Here is an 18,781-nt window from a genome sequence, read left to right on the forward strand (position 1 = left end):
TACTGATTCAATTTCATTACAAATAATTAATCTGTTCGGGATTTCTATTTGTTCCTAATCCAGTCTTGGAAAATTGTATGTTTCTAGAAATTTATCTATTTCTTGATTGTTCAATTTGTTGGCTTATAATTTTTTGTGGTAATCTCCTATAATGTTTTGTATTTCTGTGGTGTCAGTAGTAACTTCTCCTTTTTCTTAATAAGTCTGGCCAAAGGATTATCAATTTTGTTTGTCTTTTCAAAGATCTTAGTTTCATTTTTTTTAGTCACTATTTCTTTTTTTTTGGGGGGGGGTCACTATTTCTGATCTTTATAATAAGTCTACTCTGATCTTTATAATAATAGCTATAATAATAATTATTTAAGAAAGTGTTTTTTAAAATTATTCCCAGCTGTATATTTTTCTTTAAATTTTTATTAAATTCTAGTTTTATCACATTCTAATTAATTAATATGGTCTTTATTACCTCTGCTTTTTGGAATTAGTTTTCTTTTAGAATCTAATATGTGATCAATTTTGTAAAAGTAAAAGGATGGTTGGAAATAATATATATTTTCTGTAGTGTTTTGTTTGTTATGATAACCTGCTTAATATTAAATTATATGTTATTTTCCACTTAGTCTAGCTAAAATAGAAAGGATAGATTAAAATAACCACTTCAATTATGTTTTTCTGTTTTTCTTGGAGGTAGTACACATAATTCAGTGATTCTCAAATGTTAGCATGTATAAGGATCAACTGGAATACTTAGTAAAATGCAAACTTCAGAGCTCTCGAATATATCAGAGATGATATCAGGAGTTTACATTTTTAATAAGCATTCTGATGCAGGTAATGCAAAAACTAACCTTTCAGATACACTAATGTAGTGTCTCTGAGGTTCTCAAGTTATAATGACCTGGGCCCAAGTCTCAGTTTTGCCCCTACCAGTGATAACCTTGAACAAGTTATTAAACCTCTCTATGCTCAGTTGTTTCACATCTAAAATGAGAATGGTCATGTCTGCCACACAGTGTTATTCTGAACATTAAATTAGCTAACACATGTGAAAATGATAGTGCAGTAGTACAGCACGTCGGCACATTGTTCATTATTTTAAAGGCCCATGACTTTTATTTTTATCCACCACACACTATTTCATCAATGTCAAATAAACTGTGCTTCACTTACTGAAATCACATTGATACTATTAATAACCATCTATACATTTTAATTGCATTTTTTTCTGTTAAGAAATATTTTTACATTTTTTGAAGATTTTAATTATTTTTTAAAAGATTTTATTTATTTGACAGAGAGAGACACACAGAGAAAGGAAACACAAGCAGCAGGAATGGGAGAGGGAGAAGCAGGCTTCCCACTGAGGAAGGAGCCTGATGCAGGACTCAATCCCAGGACCCTGGGATCATGACCTAAGCCAAAGGCAGACTGGTTAACTGACAGTCACCCAGGCATATCAAAGTATTTTTACTTTTTAAAGGACTTTATTTTAGATGTCCCTTATAATTTGCAAATAGTTGTATTTTTCTTTTGTTGGTTGAGTCTGAAACTTTGTTGTTGTTTAGTTTTTATTTCATAATCATAAACTTAACTCTGCAATCCAGCTAGACTTGGAGAGGAGTAAGGAAAACATGGATCCCATAAAACTGCAATGAAGGCCCAAAGATTTTTGGTTATTTTGAGTAGATGGGGGTGAAAAGGTGCTCTCCTGAACTACAGAAGGAATGGTCTGGTAGTTAAGATAAAACACAAGTCAAGTTCATTAGATTTGTCCACAATCAGCAAAGGAGATCTTGCTGGTCTTGCCATTCCTGGATCCAAAGCACTTCATGGCTTCCACAATATTCATGCCCTCTCTCATTTTGTCAAAACCGCATGCTTGCCATCCAACCACAAAGTCTTGGCAGTGCAGATGAAAAACTGGGAACCATTTGTGTTGGACCCAGCATTTGACATGGATAAGATGCCAGGAACCTTATGCTAAATGATGAAATTCTCACCATCAAGTTTCTCCCCATACATGGACTTGCTGTCAGTGTCATTATGGCATGTGAAGTCACCACTTTGGCACATAAATCCCAGAATAATTCTGTGAAACCAGGAACATTTATAACCAAATCCTTTCTCCTCAGTACTCAGAGCATGAAACTTTTCTGTTGTCTTTGGAAATTTTACCTCCAAACAGCTAGAAGGAGATGCAGCCCAAGGGCTCACATCCATGGTGATGTCAAAGAACACAGTGGGATTGACCATGGCTGGGAGGTGGTATCTGCAAGGCCAAGTCTGAACTTTTATTAAAGGACTTAACTCTTTTTTACATTGGCTTTATCTTCTATAAACTCTTTTGCTTTTTCATATTTTCATGCTGTATACCTTGTCTTATTTTATATACAATATTTTTCTTTCCTTTTCGTATTTAGGTATTTGGAAGAAATCAACCACTCTTTAAATTTACTTTTGTGTTTTGAAGGCTGTACCTATATTTATCTTATCAATTTTTTTTGTTTTTTTCCTCTCTTATCAATGTTAAGTAAAAAAATATTTCTTGATTTCTCCCCTTCTCCTGAAACTATCTCTACTATAAAAAAGTAACATTTTACATAGCTAGATGTTCATAAGACTTATTTTTCAACTTTGAATTTTAAAAGTTTAAATCATGACATTTCTGATCCTGCTTACTTCATTTATTTTGTATTATATTGACCCTTTTCAGCTCAAAGTTTTCTACTAAAGTTGGGTTTTTGTTTTTTGTTTGTTTTCTGTTTTTGTTTTACTTTACTTGATCTGTTCTTCATGTGATTGGAAAGTTTAGATTTCCTAGATCCATTCTCTGTATTATATTACATTTTTCCCATTTTGTAATCTTTTCTATTTTTTTTTTAGTTTTTGATGAAGTGTTCAATGATTCATTAGTTCCTTATAACACCCAGTGCTCATCACATAACAAGCCCTCCTAGCCCATCACCCCATTCACCTCCCTTTCCACAGTCCTCAGTTTGTTTCTCCAAGTCAAGAGTCTTTCATGGTTTGTTTCCCTCTCTGATTTCTTCTCATACAGTTTTCCCTCCCTTTCCCTATTATTCCTTATATTCCACATATAAATGAAACCATATGAAAATTGTCTTTCTCTGATTGACTTATTTCACTTAGCATAATACCCTCCAGTGCTGTCCATGTCTCTGTATATGGTAGATAGTCATTCTTTCTGATGGCTGAGTAATATTCCATTGCATATATGAACCACATCTTCTTTATTAATTTATGTGTTGAAGGACCTCTTTGCTCCTTCTTCAGTTTGGCTATTGTGGACATTGTTGCTATGAACATTGGGCTGCAGATGCCCATGATTTTCACTACATCTGTATCTCCAGGGTAAAAACCCAGTAGTGCAATTTATGGGTCATAGGGTAGCTCTATTTTTAACTTCTTGAGGAACCTCCATACTGTTTTCTAGAGTGGCTATACCAGCTTGCATTCCCACCAACAGTGTAGGAGAGTTCCCCTTTATTCACAACCTCACCAACATTTGTTGTTCCCTGGCTTGTTAATTTTAGCCATTCTAGTTGGGGTAATGTTGTATCTCACTGTGGTTTTGATTTGTATTTCCCTAATGGCAAGTGGCATGGAGCATTTTTTTTTCATGTTCTTGTTGGCCATTTGTATGTCTTCTTTGGAGAAGGGTCTGTTCATGTCTTCTGTCCATTTCTTGACAGGATTATTTGGTTTTTGGCTATTGAGTTTGATAAGTTTTTTATAGATCCTGGATACCAGCCTATTATCTTTTATGTCATTTGCAAATATCTTCTCCCATTTCATAGGTTGCCATTTAGTTTTATTGACTGTTTCCATGGCTGTTCAGAAGACATCTATTTTGATGAAGTCCCAATAGTTCATTTCTGCTTTTGTTTTTCCTTTGCCTTTAGAGACATGTCTTGCAAGAAATTTCTGCAGCTGAGGTCAAAGAAGTTACTGCCGGTGTTCTCTTCATGGGTTTTGATGGATTACTGTGTCACATTTAGTTTTTGTTTGTTTGTTTGTTTGTTTGTTTGTTTGTTTTGACAGACAGAGATCACAAGTAGGCAGAGAGGCAGACAGAGAGAGAGGGGGAAGCAGGCTCCCTGCTGAGCAGAGAGCCCGATGTGGGGCTCGATCCCAGGACCCTGGGATCATGACCTGAGCCGAAGGCAGAGGCTTTAACCCACTGAGCCACCCAAGTGCCCCCACATTTAGGTTTTATATCCATTTTATATCCATTTTGAGTTTATCTTTATGTATGAAAAAGAGAATGGTCCAGTTTAACTCTTTTGCATGTGGCTATCTAATTTTCCCAGCACCATTTATTGAAAAGAATTTTCTCCATTGGATATTCTTTCCTGCTTTGTCAAAGATTAGTTGACCATAGAGTCATAGAGGGTCCATTTATGGGCTTTCTATTCTGTTCCATTGATCTTTGTGTCTGTTTTTGTGCCTGTGCCATGCTGTCTTGATGATCATAGCTTTGTAATATAGCTTGAAGTCAGGCATTGTGATGCCCCCAGCTTTGGTTTTCTTTTTCAATATTATTTTCTGGTTCCATGCAAATTTTAGGATTGTTTGTTTCAGCTATATAAACTATATTGATGGTATTTTGATAGGGATTGCATTGAATGTGTAGATTGCACTGGGCAGCATAAACATTTTCACAATGTTTATTCTTACACTCCATGAGCATGGAATGTTTTTCCATTCTTCTGTGTCTTCCTCAATTTTTTCATAAGTGTTATGTAGTTTCTAGACTAAAGATCCTTTATCTCTTTGGTTAGGTATATTTCTAGGTATTTCATGATTTTTGGTGCAGTGGTAAATGGGATCAACTCTAATTTCTCTTTCTTCAGTCACATTGGTAGTATATAGAAATGCAGCTAATTTCTGTGCATTGATTTTGTATCCAGTCACATTGCTGAATTGCTGTATGAGTTCTATCAGTTTTGGGGTAGAGTCTTTGGGCTTTCCACCTAAAGTATCACATCATCTGCAAAGAGAAAGAGTTTGACTTCTTTGCCAGTTTGAATGCCTTATGTTTCTTTTTGTTGTCTCATTACTGAGCCTAGGATTTCTAGTACTATGTTGAAGAATAGTGGTGAGAGTGAGCATCCCTCTCATGTTCCTGACCTTAAGGGGAAAAACAGAGAAAAATATTCAATGTGGTTTTTTCATAGATGGCTTTTATGGTATTGAGGTATGTTCCTTCTATCTCTATATGCTGGAGGATTTTTATTAAGAAAGGATTTTGTCATATATATTTTCTGCATCAATTGAGAGAATCATATGGTTCTTGTCTCTTCTTTTGTTAATGTTATCTTTCATGTTGATTGGTTTGTGAATGTTGAACCAACCTTGCAGCCCAGGAATAAATCCTACTTGGTCATGATGGATAATCATTTTAATGTACTGTTGGATTTTGTTATCTGGTATCTTGGTGAATATTTTGCCATTCATGTTCATCAGGTTTATTGGTCTGTAATTTTCCTTTTTGACGAGATCTTTGTCTGGTTTTGGAATCAAGGTCATGCTGGCCTCATAGAACAAGTTTGGAAGTTTTCCTTCCATTTCATTTTTTGAAACAACTTCAGTAGAATAGGTATGATTTCTTTTTTGAATTATTTAGCATTCCCCTGGGAAGCCATCTGGTCCTAGACTCTTATTTTGGGGGACGTTTTGATTACTGTCTCAATTTCCTTTCAGGTTATGGTTCTGTTCGGATTGTCTGTTTCTTCCTGATTCAGTCTTGGCAGTTTATAAGTTTCCAGGAATGTATTCATTTCTTTCAGGTTGCCTAATCTGTTGGCATATAGTTGCACATAATATGTTCTTACAATTGTCTGTATTGCCTTGGTGTTGGTTGTGATCTCTTCCTTTTCACTCATGATTTTATTAATTTTGGTCATTTCTCTTTTCTTTTGGATAAGTCTGGACAGAGCCTTATCAATTTCATTAATTCTTTCAATGAAACAACTTCTAATTTCATTGATCTGTTCTACTGTTCTTCTGGTTTCTGTTTCTTTGATTTCTTAGGCTTTATTTGTTGTTCTTTCTCCAGGTCCTTTATATGTAAGGTTATCTTGTGTATTTTATTTTATTTTTTTTTTAATTTTTGAGAGAGGGTTGTATTGCTAAGTACTTCTCTCTTAGGACCACCTTTGCTGTATCCCAGAGGTTTTGAACCAAAGTACTTTCAGTCTCATTAGATTCCATGAATTTTTTAGTTTCCATGAATTAATCTTCTGTAATTTCTTGGCTGACTCATTCATCCTTTAGCAGTGTGCTCTTTAATTTCTAAGCATTTGAGTTCCTTCCAAATTTTCTTTTGTGATTGAGTTCAAGTTTTAAAGCATCGTGGTCCGAAAATATGAAGGGCATAATCTCAATCTTTTGGTATCTGTTGAGACCTGATTCGTGACATGATATGTTATCTATTCTGAAGAAATTTCCAGGTGCACTAGAGAAGAATGAGTATTCTGTTGTTTTAAGATGGAATGTTCTGCATATATCTGTGAAGTCCATGTGGTCCAGTCTGTCATTCAAAGCACTTGTTTCTTTGTTGATCTGTTTAGGTGATCTGTCCATTGTTGTGAATGGAGTGTTTAAGTCCCCTCTTACTGATGTATTATTGTCAATATGTTTCTTTACTTTGGTATTAATTGGTTTATATCATTGGCTGCTCCCATGTAAATATTTACAATTGTAAATATTTACAATTATTAGATCTTCTTGTTGGATAGACCTTTAAGTATGATATAGTGTCCCTCTACATCTCTTACTAAAGACTTTGGTTTAAAATCTAAATTGTCTGATAATGAGGATTGCTACAGCAACTTTCTTTTGAGGTCCATTAGCATAGTAAATTGTTCTCCACCCATCACTTTCATTCTGGAGGTGTCTTTAGGTCTTATAATATGAGTCCCTTGTTGATAGCATATGGATGGTTCGAGTCTGATCCCCTGTGTCTTTTGGATGAAGCGTTTATTCATGTAAATTCAGAGTAATTATTGAAAAAGTTAAATTTAGTGCCATTGTATTGTCTGCAAAGTCCTTATTTCTATAGATTATCTCTTTTTCTTTCTGGTTTCTGTCTGTCCTGGAAGTCCTTTATCTCTCCTTCCATTCTGAATGACAGCCTTGTTAGATAAAATATTCTTGGCTGGATGTCCTTCTCATTTAGTACACTGAAGTAGTACACTGTCAGCCTATTTTGGCCTGCCAGGTTTCTATGGTTTCTATGTTTCCAGGTTTCTATGTTCCTCCCTCTGTATGTAAGGAATGTCCTCTCTCTGGCTGTTCTCAGGTAGCTTCTTTTCCTCTACAATTTGCAAGCTTCACTATTATATGTCAGGGTGTTGATTTATGTTTATTTTTTTATTTTTTATTTTTTATAAACATATAATATATGTTTATCCCCAGGGGTACAGGACTGTGAATCACCAGGTGTACACACTTCACAGCACTCACCATAACACATACCCTCCCCAATGTCCATAACCCCACCACCCTCTCCCAACCGCCCTTGCCCCAGCAACCCTCAGTTTGTTTTGTGAGATTAAGAGTCACTTATGGTTTGTCTCCCTCCCAATCCCATCTTGTTTCATTTATTCTTCTCCTACCCCCTTAACCCCCATGTTGCATCTCCACTTCCTCATATTAGGGAGATCATATGATAGTTGTCTTTCTCCAATTGACTTATTTTGCTAAGCATGATACCCTCTAGTTCCATCCACGTCGTCACAAATGGCAAGATTTCATTTCTTTTGATGGCTGCATATTATTACATTGTTTATATATACCACATCTTCTTTATCCATACATATATGGATGGACATCTAGGTTCTTTCCATAGTTTGGCTATTGTAGACATTGCTGCTATAAACATTCGTGTGCACGTGCCCCTTCGGATCACTACATTTGTATCTTTAGGGTAAATACCCAGTAGTGCAGTTGCTGGGTCATAGGGTAGTTCTATTTTCAACACTTTGAGGAACCTCCATGCTGTTTTCCAGAGTGGTTGCACCAGCTTGCATTCCCACCAACAGTGGAGGAGAGTTCCCCTTTCTCCACATCCTCGCCAGCATCTGTCATTTCCTGACTTGTTAATTTTAGCCATTCTGACTGGTGTGAGGTGATATCTCATTGTGGTTTTGATTTGTATTTCCCTGATGCCGAGTGATGTGGATCACTTTTTCATGTGTCTGTTGGCCATCTGGATGTCTTCATTCCAGAAATGTCTGTTCATGACTTCTGCCCATTTCTTGATTGGATTATTTGTTCTTTTGGTGTTGAATTTGCTAAGTTCTTTATAGATTTTGGACACTAGTCCTTTATCTGGTATGTTGTTTACAAATATCTTCTCCCATTCTGTCAGTTGTCTTTTGGTTTTGTTAACTGTTTCCTTTGCTGTGCAAAAGCTTTTGATCTTGATGAAATCCCAATAGTTCATTTTTGCCCTTGCTTCCCTTGCCTTTGGCGATGTTCCTAGGAAGATGTTGCTGTGGCTGAGGTCGAAGAGGTTGCTGCCTGTGTTCTCCTCAAGGATTTTGATGGATTCCTTTCTCACATTGAGGTCCTTCATCCATTTTGAGTCTATTTTCGTGTGTGGTGTAAGGAAATGGTCCAATTTCAATATTCTGCATGTGGCTGTCCAATTTTCCCAACACCGTTTATTGAAGAGGCTGTCTTTTTTCCATTGGACATTCTTTCCTGCTTTGTCGAAGATTAGTTGACCATAGAGTTGAGGGTCTATTTCTGGGCTCTCTATTCTGTTCCATTGATCTATGTGTCTGTTTTTGTGCCAGTACCATGCTGTCTTGATAATGACAGCTTTGTAATAGAGCTTGAAGTCCAGAATTGTGATGCCACCAACTTTGGCTTTCTTTTTCAATATGCCTTTGGCTATTCGAGGTCTTTTCTGGTTCCATATAAATTTTAGGATTATTTGTTCCATTTCTTTGAAAAAAATGGATGGGATTTTGATAGGAATTGCATGAAATGTGTAGATTGCTTTAGGTAGCATAGACATTTTCATAATATTTGTTCTTCCAGTACAGGAGCATGGAACATTTTTCCCTTTCTTTGTGTCTTCCTCAATTTCTTTCATGAGTACTTTGTAGTTTTTGGAGTATAGTTTCTTAGCCTCTTTGGTTAGGTTTGTTCCTAGGTATTTTATAGTTTTGGGTGCAATTGTAAATGGGATTGACTCCTTAATTTCTCTTTCTTCTGCTTGTTGTTGGTGTAGAGAAATGCAACTGATTTCTGTGCATTGATTTTATATCCTGACACTTTATTGAATTCCTGTACAAGTTCTAGCAGTTTTTGAGTGGAGTCTTTTGGGTTTTCCACATATAGTATCATATCATCTGCGAAGAGTGATAGTTTGACGGCTTCTTAGCCGATTTGGATGCCTTTAATTTCCTTTTGTTGTCTGATTGCTGAGGCTAGGACTTCTAGTACTATGTTGAATAGCAGTGGTGATAATGGACATCCCTGCCATGTTCCTGACCTTAGTGGAAAAGCTTTCAGTTTTTCTCCATTGAGAATGATATTTGCAGTGGGTTTTTCATAGATGGCTTTGATAATATTGAGGTATGTGCCCTCTATCCCTACACTTTGAAGAGTTTTGATCAAGAAATGAAGCTGTACTTTGTCAAATGCTTTTTCAGCATCTATTGAGAGTATCATATGGTTCTTATTCTTTATTTTATTAATGTGTTGTATCACATTGATTGATTTGAAGATGTTGAACCAAACTTGCACCCTGGATTAAATCCCACTTGGTCATGGTGAATAATCCTTTTAATGTACTGTTGAATCCTATTGGCTAGTATTTTGGTGAGAATTTTTGCATCTGTGTTCATCAAGGATATTGGTCTGTAGTTTTTGTTTGTTTGTTTGTTTGTTTGTTTTGTTTTGTTTTGTTTTTATGGGATCCTTGTCTGGTTTTGGGATCAAGGTGATGCTGGCCTCATAAAATGAATTTGGAAGTTTTCCTTCCATTTCTATTTTTTTGGAACAGTTTCAGGAGAATAGGAATTAATTCTTTAAATATTTGGTAGAATTCCCCTGGGAAGCCGTCTGGCCCTGGGCTTTTGTTTGTTTGGAGATTTTTGATGACTGTTTCAATCTCCTTACTGGTTATGGGTCTATTCAGGTTTTCTATTTCCTCCTGGTTCAGTTGGGGTAGTTTATATGTCTCTAGGAATGCATCCATTTCTTCCAGATTGTGAAATTTGTTTGCATAGAATTGCTCATAGTATGTTCTTATAATTGTTTGTATTTCTTTGGTGTTAGTTGTGATCTCTCCTCTTTCATTCATGATTTTATTTATTTGGGTCCTTTCTCTTTTCTTTTTGATAAGTCTGGCCAGGGGTCTATCAATCTTATTAATTCTTCCAAAGAACCAGCTCCTAGTTTCATTGATTTGCTCTATTGTTTTTTGTTTGTTTGTTTCTATTTCATTGATTTCTGCACTGATCTTTATGATTTCTCTTCTCCTGCTGGGTTTAGGGTTTCTTTCTTGTTCTTTCTCCAGCTCCTTTAATTGTAGGGTTAGGTTGTGTACTTGAGACTTTCTTGTTTCTTGAGAAAGGCTTGTACTGCTATATATTTTCCCTTCAGGACTGCATTTGCTGTGTCCCACAGATTTTGAATCATTGTGTTTTCATTATCATTTATTTCCATGATTTTTTTCAATTCTTCTTTAATTTCCTGGTTGACCCATTCATTCTTTAGAAGGATGCTCTGTAGTCTCCATGTATTTGGGTTCTTTCCGAATTTCCTCTTGTGATTGAGTTCTAGCTTCAGAGCATTGTGGTCTGAAAATATGCAGGGAATGATCCCAATCTTTTGATACCGGTTGAGACCTGATTTAGGACCAAGGATGTGATCTATTCTGGAGAATGTTCCATGTGCACTAGAGAAGAATGTGTATTCTATTGCTTTGGGATGAAATGTTCTGAATATATCTGTGATGTCCATCTGGTCCAGTGTGTCATTTAAGCCCTTTATTTCCTTGTTTATCTTTTGCTTGTGCCATCTGTCCATTTCAGTGAGGGGAGTGTTAACGTCCCCTACTATTATTGTATGATTGTCGATGTGTTTCTTTGATTTTGTTATTAATTGGTTTATATAGTTGGCTGCTCCCACGTTAGGGGCATAGATATTTACAATTGTTAGATCTTCTTGTTGGACAGACCCTTTGAGTATGATATAGTGTCCTTCCTCATCTCTTATTATAGTCTTTGGCTTAAAATCTAATTGTTCTGATATAAGGATTGCCACCCGTGCTTTCTTCTGATGTCCATTAGCATGTTAAATTGTTTTCCACCCCCTTGCTTTAAATCTGGAGATGTCTTCGGGTCTAAAATGATTTCTTGTAAGCAACATATAGATGGGTTTTGTTTTTTTATCCATTCTGATACCCTGTGTCTTTTGATTGGGGCATTTAGCCCATTAACATTCAGGGTAATTATTGAGAGATATGAATTTAGTGCCATTGTATTGCCTGCAAGGTGACTGTTACTGTATATTGTCTCAGTTCCTTTCTGATCTACTACTTTTAGGGTCTCCTTTTGCTTAGAGGACCCCTTTCAATATTTCCTGTAGACCTGGTTTGGTGTTTGCAAATTCTTTCAGTTTTTGTTTGTCCTGGAAGCTTTTTATCTCTCCTTCTATTTTCAATGATAGCCTAGCTGGATATAGTATTCTTGGCTGCATGTTTTTCTCGTTTAGTGCTCTGAATCTATCATGCCAGTTCTTTCTGGCCTGCCAGGTCTCTGTGGATAAGTCTGCTGCCAATCTAATATTTTTACCTTTGTATGTTACAGACTTCTTTTCCCGGGCTGCTTTCAGGATTTTCTCTTTGTCACTAAGACTTGTAAATTTTACTATCAGGTGATGGGGTGTGGACCTATTCTCGTTGATTTTGAGGGGGCTTCTCTGCGCCTCCTGGATTTTGATGCTTGTTCCCTTTGCCATATTGGGGAAATTCTCTCCAATAATTCTCTCCAATATACCTTCTGCTCCCCTCTCTCTTTCTTCTTCTTCTGGAATCCCAATTATTCTAATGTTGTTTCGTCTTATGGTGTGATTTATCTCTCGAATTCTCCCCTAACAGCCCAGTAGCTGTTTGTTCCTCTTTTGCTCAGCTTCTTTATTCTCCGTCATTTGGTGTTCTATATCGCTAATTCTTTCTTTTGCCTCATTTATCCTAGCAGTGAGAGCCTCCATTTTTTATTGTACCTCATTAATAGCTTTTTTGATTTCCACTTGGTTAGATTTTAGTTCTTTTATTTCTCCAGAAAGGGCTTTTATATCTCCAGAGAGGGTTTCTCTAATATCTTCCATGCCTTTTTCGAGCCCGACTAGAACCTTGAGAATCGTCATTCTGAACTCTAGATCTGACATATTACCAAGGTCTGTATTGATTAGGTCCCTAGCCTTCGGTACTGCCTCTTGTTCTTTTTTTTGTCTGAATTTTTCCGCCTTGTCATTTTGTCCAGATAAGAGTATATGAAGGAGCAAGTAAAATACTAAGAGGGTGGCAAAGACCCCAGGAAAATATACTTTAACCAAATCAGAAGAGATCCCAAATCATGGGGGGGGAGAAAGGGGATAAAAAGAAGTTCAGAAAAAAAAAATTAAAAAAGAAAACGAATAAAGAAAAAGTATAAAAAAGAAAAAAAAATATATATATATATTAGATAAACTAGTTTAAAAACGTTAAAAAAGAAAAGGGTAAAAGCTAAAAAAATTTAGCAGAAGAAGAAAAAAAATAGAAAAAAAAATTAAATTAACTGCAAGACTAAAGAATCATGGAGAGAAAGCCATGAGTTCCATGCTTTGCTTACTCCTCCTCTGGAATTCCACTGCTCTCCTTGGTATTGAACCTGCACTCTTTGGTAGCTGAAGTTGGTTCTGGCTGGATTGCTTGTTGATCTTCTGGGGGAGGGGCCTATTGTAGTGATTCTCAAGTGTCTCAAGTGTCTTTGCCCCAGGCGGAATTGCACTGCCCTTATCAGGGGCCGTGCTGAGTAATCAGCTCGGGTTTGCTTTTGTTCCCTGAATGCTTTCCGCAGAGTTCCAGAGGCCGGGAATGAAAATGGTGGCCTCCCAGTCTCTGGCCCGGAGGGAGCTTGGGGCCCCACTCCTCAGTGTGCCCCCAGAGAATAGCGCCCAATTACTTGCGTCTCCCTTGCCTCCAGCCATGCTCTGAGCTCACCGAGCCTGCGACCGGTTCAACGTAACCCCGAGCTGAGAGCTCACTCCTTGGCTCTGTCTCTGTAGCTGGCTTCCCCATTCTAAAACCTGCAAGCCCTGTGACACTCAGACACCCCAGGTCCTTCTGTGACCCTGCGGGACCTGGGGCCACGCTGACCCCGTGTGGGTTTCACCCCGGTTTAGCCTCTGGAGCGATGTCCCTTAGCAGAACAGACTTTTAAAAGTCCTGATTTAGTGCTCCATTGCTCCACCACTTGCCAGGAGCCAGCCCCTCCCCCCGCGGTCTATCTTCCCATCGCTTTGGATTCACTTCACCAGTCCTACCTTTCAGAAAGTGGTGATTTTCTGTTTCTACAATTACTGTTCTTCTTCTCTTTGATCTCCTGTTGGATTTATAGGTGTTTGCAATCTAGATAAGTTATCTAGCTGATATCCTGCTACCTGATGTAGTCTCAGCCTGCTACTTCTCCGCCATCTTGACTAGTCCTCCTGATCTATGTTTATTGATTTGGGGTGGGGTCCTCTCTGCCTCTTGAACATGAATGCTTGTTTCTTTCTTCAGAATAAGGAAGTTCTCAGCTATGATTTGTTCAAATATTCCTTCCAGCCCTTCTCTTTCTCCACCCCCTTTTTCACCCCAATAATTCTGACATGGGTTCATTTCAGGGCATAATTAATCTCTCAAAGCCTTTCTTCATGGGCTGTTAGTTGTTGCTCCCTCTTTTCCTCAACTTTGTTTCCATTAGCCTGTCCTCTAGATCACTTATTCTTTTTTCTGCCTCATTCACCCTAGCTTTTAGAGAATCCAATTTAGACTGCATCTCATTCATAGCATTTTTAAATTCAGCTTGATTTGATCTCATTTATTCCCTTAGAGATTCTGTACTATTATTTATGCTTTTTTTAAGCCTAGGTATTAATTTTATAATTGCTATCCTGAATTCCACCTCTGACATCTTATTTATATCCATATCAATTAGCTCTGTGGCAGAGAACATTGTCTCTGGTTCTTTCTTTGGTTGTGAATTCCTACTTCTAGCCATTTTGCCCAGAGAAGGATGGGTGAAAAAATGAGCAGAGTCCAAAATATCAACCACAACCCAAGCAAAGTACACCCTAGACAAATCTGAAGCAGTTGGAAACCACAGCAGAAAAGCAAACAAAACCAAAATGAAACAAGACAAAAGGGGGAGGTTGGAGAGGGTATAATCTCAAAGAGTTCACAAAGCAGGGTGATCCACTTGTTTCTGATTGAATTTGTCTCTGCGTTAGAAGAAATTGCATCCCAAAACTGCAAAGAAAACAAAACTTATATATATATTTTTAATAAAGTTTAATATAGTGAAACAAGGACTAAAATGAAACCTATCTTTAAAATGTAGATGTAAAAGTTAAAAGCAACTTTAAAACATAAGTTGGTAAAATAAGAATCTAGTTGGAATGGAGAAAAAGTAAAAACAAAAAAAAAAAAGAAAGAAATGGAAAATCTTTGACTGAAAGATAAATGAGTTGTGAGAAAACACCTGAATGCTCAATATACTATTTTCCCCTGTTGCTAGAGTTTTACGGTCTTGTAGGATCCATAAAGTTGCAGTCTACCTGTTCTTCCAGTCTGTCTTCTGGAGGAGGGGCCTGCTGTGTGTTGCTTCTCAGGTGTCTTTTCCTGGGTGGAGTTGCCTCACACCTTTTCAGGGGGCTGGGCTCAATGTTGCTTTTTTTTTTTTCCCTTGAGGTTGTCTGAGCTTCTTCAAATGATCAGAGCAAGAATGGCTGTGACCAGATCTCTGGCCTAGAGCCAAAAGATCATCGTCCCCTCTCTTTAATAAACTCTTGGGGCAGTTTTCACTTTTTTGAGTGCTGAACTCTGTAGACTCTTGATGTGTGTGCCCACTGCAATCCTACGGAGGAAGTCCCAGGGACCCATGTGTGCAGCTGCCCTTTGTATCCTTGGGATGTGAGCAGTTTTGGGCTCATGCACACAGCCTGTTACACTGTTCCTGGGTCACCGCTGGGTGCTACCCAGCTGTCCTTTCTGGGGCCACCACCACCTTGATACTTGTTGCCCCACTGTGGGTGCAGCAGTTGTTTGGCCCCTCCCAGGGGATGGTAAACAGCCCACATGTTCCAGTCCTTTTCAGGATTTTCAGGCAGAGCAGTCACCCCAGTGGCCTGCCTCATGGATTATGGCAGCCTGAGCTGAGATTCCTTCCTGGATCACTGACCATAACCAGTTTCCCACTCCGCTGCTTGGGCAATTTCCCAGTTCAGGTGCCCCCATTCATTCTGTGTCTCCTTGGATTTGGAGACCCCAGTGACCCACCTAGAATTCTGCCCTTTTTGTTCCCTGAGCCCCATTGAGAAAGGGATGTTTCTCACTAGAGTGGATCTCTAAGGTTTCCAATTTGTGTTCCAATGTTATATAACTTTCCAGTAGCTCATGGAGTATCCCTCCCCCCTCTATTTATCTTCTTATATTTCCTGCAGATTCATGACTCTGTACCACTAATCTTGCAAAAAGCAGTGATTTTCTACTTATAAAGTTCCAGATATATTTCCATACATCTCACATTGAATTCATAGGTGTTCAGAATGGCTTGATAGATACCCAGCTAAATTCAAGTGACCAGATGAAATGAGGTCCCCTACTCTCCCACCACCTTGCCTCTTCAATTCATTTTGTAATAATTTTTTAAAAAGTATTCTTGGACATGACTCTGACCTCTAAACAGTTGACCTCTAAACAAGCCCTCCAGTATTGTTTTCCACATCCACTACTGTACTCAAAAGGCATTTTCTCAACCTTCACAAAATATGTAACTTACCTCTGATATGGGATGTATGTGGATAAAATGGAGCTAATTAAAACCACAATAAACACTGACCAACATGTAGTTCCTAAAAAGGACTGAAATTGGTTTTTATAAGAATGAAGTTTTAAATGTCATAAACATGCCTTGTCTTTCTATCTTTTAATATCTGCCTCCTTGGTGGAAGAATATTTTTTTTCTTATTCTTTTTTTTATTTTTTGACAGAGAACACAAGTAGGCAGAGGGGCAGGCAGAGGTGGGGGGAAGCAGGCTCCCTGCTGAGCAGAAAGCCCAGTGCAGGGCTTGATCCCAGGACCCTGAGATCATGACCTGAGCCAAAGGCAGAGGCTTAACCCACCGAGCCACCCAGGCACCCCTTGGTGGAAGAATTTCTATATGGATGCCTTGAGCTTGGTGTGTTGCCAGCAGAAATAAGGTTGGCAGGATTTTGTCTACTTCACTTCATCTTGTTCTACTCTGTAATTTTGTTATACTGAATTTCTTTCACTCTATTAAATACTCTATCAGTTATAATAATTTTGATTTTAGGTAACAGAAAACACTGACTCAAACTAGCTCACATAAGGAGGAAACGTATTAACTTAAAACTGGAGGTCTAAATGTATGGTGAGCTCTAGCTATAATAGAAAACAATAGCTATTCAATTATTGTACTGAAACCCTCCAACTCATTCCAGTTCTGTGCTAAGCTCTCTGCAGTTTGACTTCATTCTAAGACTGGTTATCTTCTATTAAGCAAGATGATTAAAAATAAGAAAATAAGGATTACAAGTTGTTTGTTGTTGTTGTTTTGTTGATCATTTCTTTTGCTGTGCAGAAGTTTTTTTTTGTTTGTTTGACATAGTCTCGCCTATTTTTTATTTTGTTGCTTATACTTTAAGTGCCATATTCAAAAAATTATTGCCAATTCCCATGTCAAAGAACTTTTCTCTTTCTTATTGTCTAGGATTTTGATGGTTTCTACTCTTACATTTAAGTCTTTACTCCATTTTGAGTTATTTTTTGTGAGCGGTATAAGGTAAGGTTTTGTTCTTTTGCATATTAATATATCCTATTTTTGCAGCACCATCTGTTGAAGAGATTGATTTTTATGTATTAACTATTCTTGACCCCTCATCAAATATCAGTTAACTGAGTTCCCATACATAGATGGTGTCTGTGATCAAAGGAACAAGACTGATAGAAAGCTAAGGTTAAGCAAAGCTTTATTTCCATGCCAGGCATCAGAAACCAGACTGACCAGTCAGGGCCACCTCGTAAGAGAACGACCCTGCCCCGATCTTACAAGCTAGTTTTATGGGGCATAACCACAGACCTCAAGGTATGTAGCTTCTATTGTTAGGGCATTTATTCCTGGAATTGATACCCAGAACCGATACCCAGAACTGCTGGGGCATTTATTCCCAGAATGAAGTCCGTGGATGTAAACAACAATGTGGCTATCTAAGCAATATGGAGTCGCTCTGGCTAAGCAGGCCGTAATAGTTAAACAGGTTTTAACATTAAATTGGCCCTAACAGCATAATTCTCTGACCCATGCAAACTCTATTAGAGATGTTGGGGTCTAATCTATATTTGAGATTTTGTAGATTAAATGTAATTTTGTGGATGGGGGGTATGATTAACATAACTCCACAGTTTTAGAAATAGTTGTTCCTAGAACATATCTCAGGGTAGAGGCAACACTGTACTATATGGCTTCATAGATTTTGTGGTACAATTGAATGATACCTCTCTTACCAGGGCCAGGGGCTCAGCAAATTATGATCAATGGGCCAAATCCAGCTCATTACCTCATTTTGTAAGTATAGTTTTATTTGAGTACAAACACATTTATTTATGTAGAGCCTACAAAGCTAAAATTATTTACCATGTGTCACTTTAAGGGAAAAAATGCTATCCTCTGACTTGGACAACACAGAGACCCTGTCTTTAAGCTTTGTCTTCCTGAGAGAAGCTACACCCAGGGAACTGACTTGAGATTACCTAACCTCACTGTAAACAATGGAAATGTAACAGGGTTCTTTTGCTTCTTTTACTTGTACTTGGTGAACATGCAGACAAGTAACCATAGTCTTCATAATAATTATGGGGAAGAGAAAGTGAATGGGACAGGAATGCACAGAAACAACCATGGGATTGAGAAAGATGAGTTATTAACATTTGTTAGGTTCCTCATACCATGCTGTCATCAGCAGTTGTAACTCACTGTGGAAAACTGGAAGAACAGGGCCTATGAATCCATCTAGGTTCATGCTGTTTTATCTTCTGTTCCATGTAGTAGTTTCTGAATAGATAGGTTTCTGTATCTGTTGCTCTTAAATAAACTTAACATTCTTTAACTATATATGTGTATCCATCAATCACATTACTGGACTAGAGTGTAACAGCAGGTTTGTCGATCTATATTGATGGCTAAGGGTATTTTAGGGATGTAAGGTATGAAAGTATTACTTAGAAAGTTGTACCTTATTTCTTTTTCCAAATGGTGAACTTATTGAAATCAGGGACCATACCTTACACTAATTTTATCTAGAAGAGTAAGTGCTAGGTTCTTTATTAGTGTTTGTGAACATGGAATAGTCTAGATGGGCAATCAAGCAAGATTGAATGCTTTGGTTAATTTACTTGTTTTAAGGAGGGAGAAATTTAAAAACACTTTCTACTTCCAATAGTTGTCTGTTCTCTTATAAAAAGATGTAGGTGAA

General features: G+C 37.6%; 1 pseudogene; it reads right to left on the reverse strand.

The window, feature by feature from the left end:
• Window positions 1–1,762: 1,762 nt before the first annotated feature.
• Window positions 1,763–2,253, reverse strand: LOC116881782 (annotated as a pseudogene).
• Between the last annotated feature and the right edge of the window lie 16,528 nt (window positions 2,254–18,781).

The sequence above is a fragment of the Lontra canadensis genome, unplaced genomic scaffold (assembly GCF_010015895.1).
Source record: "Lontra canadensis isolate GAN:19392208 unplaced genomic scaffold, GSC_riverotter_1.0 scaffold77, whole genome shotgun sequence".
NCBI lineage: Eukaryota > Metazoa > Chordata > Mammalia > Carnivora > Mustelidae > Lontra > Lontra canadensis.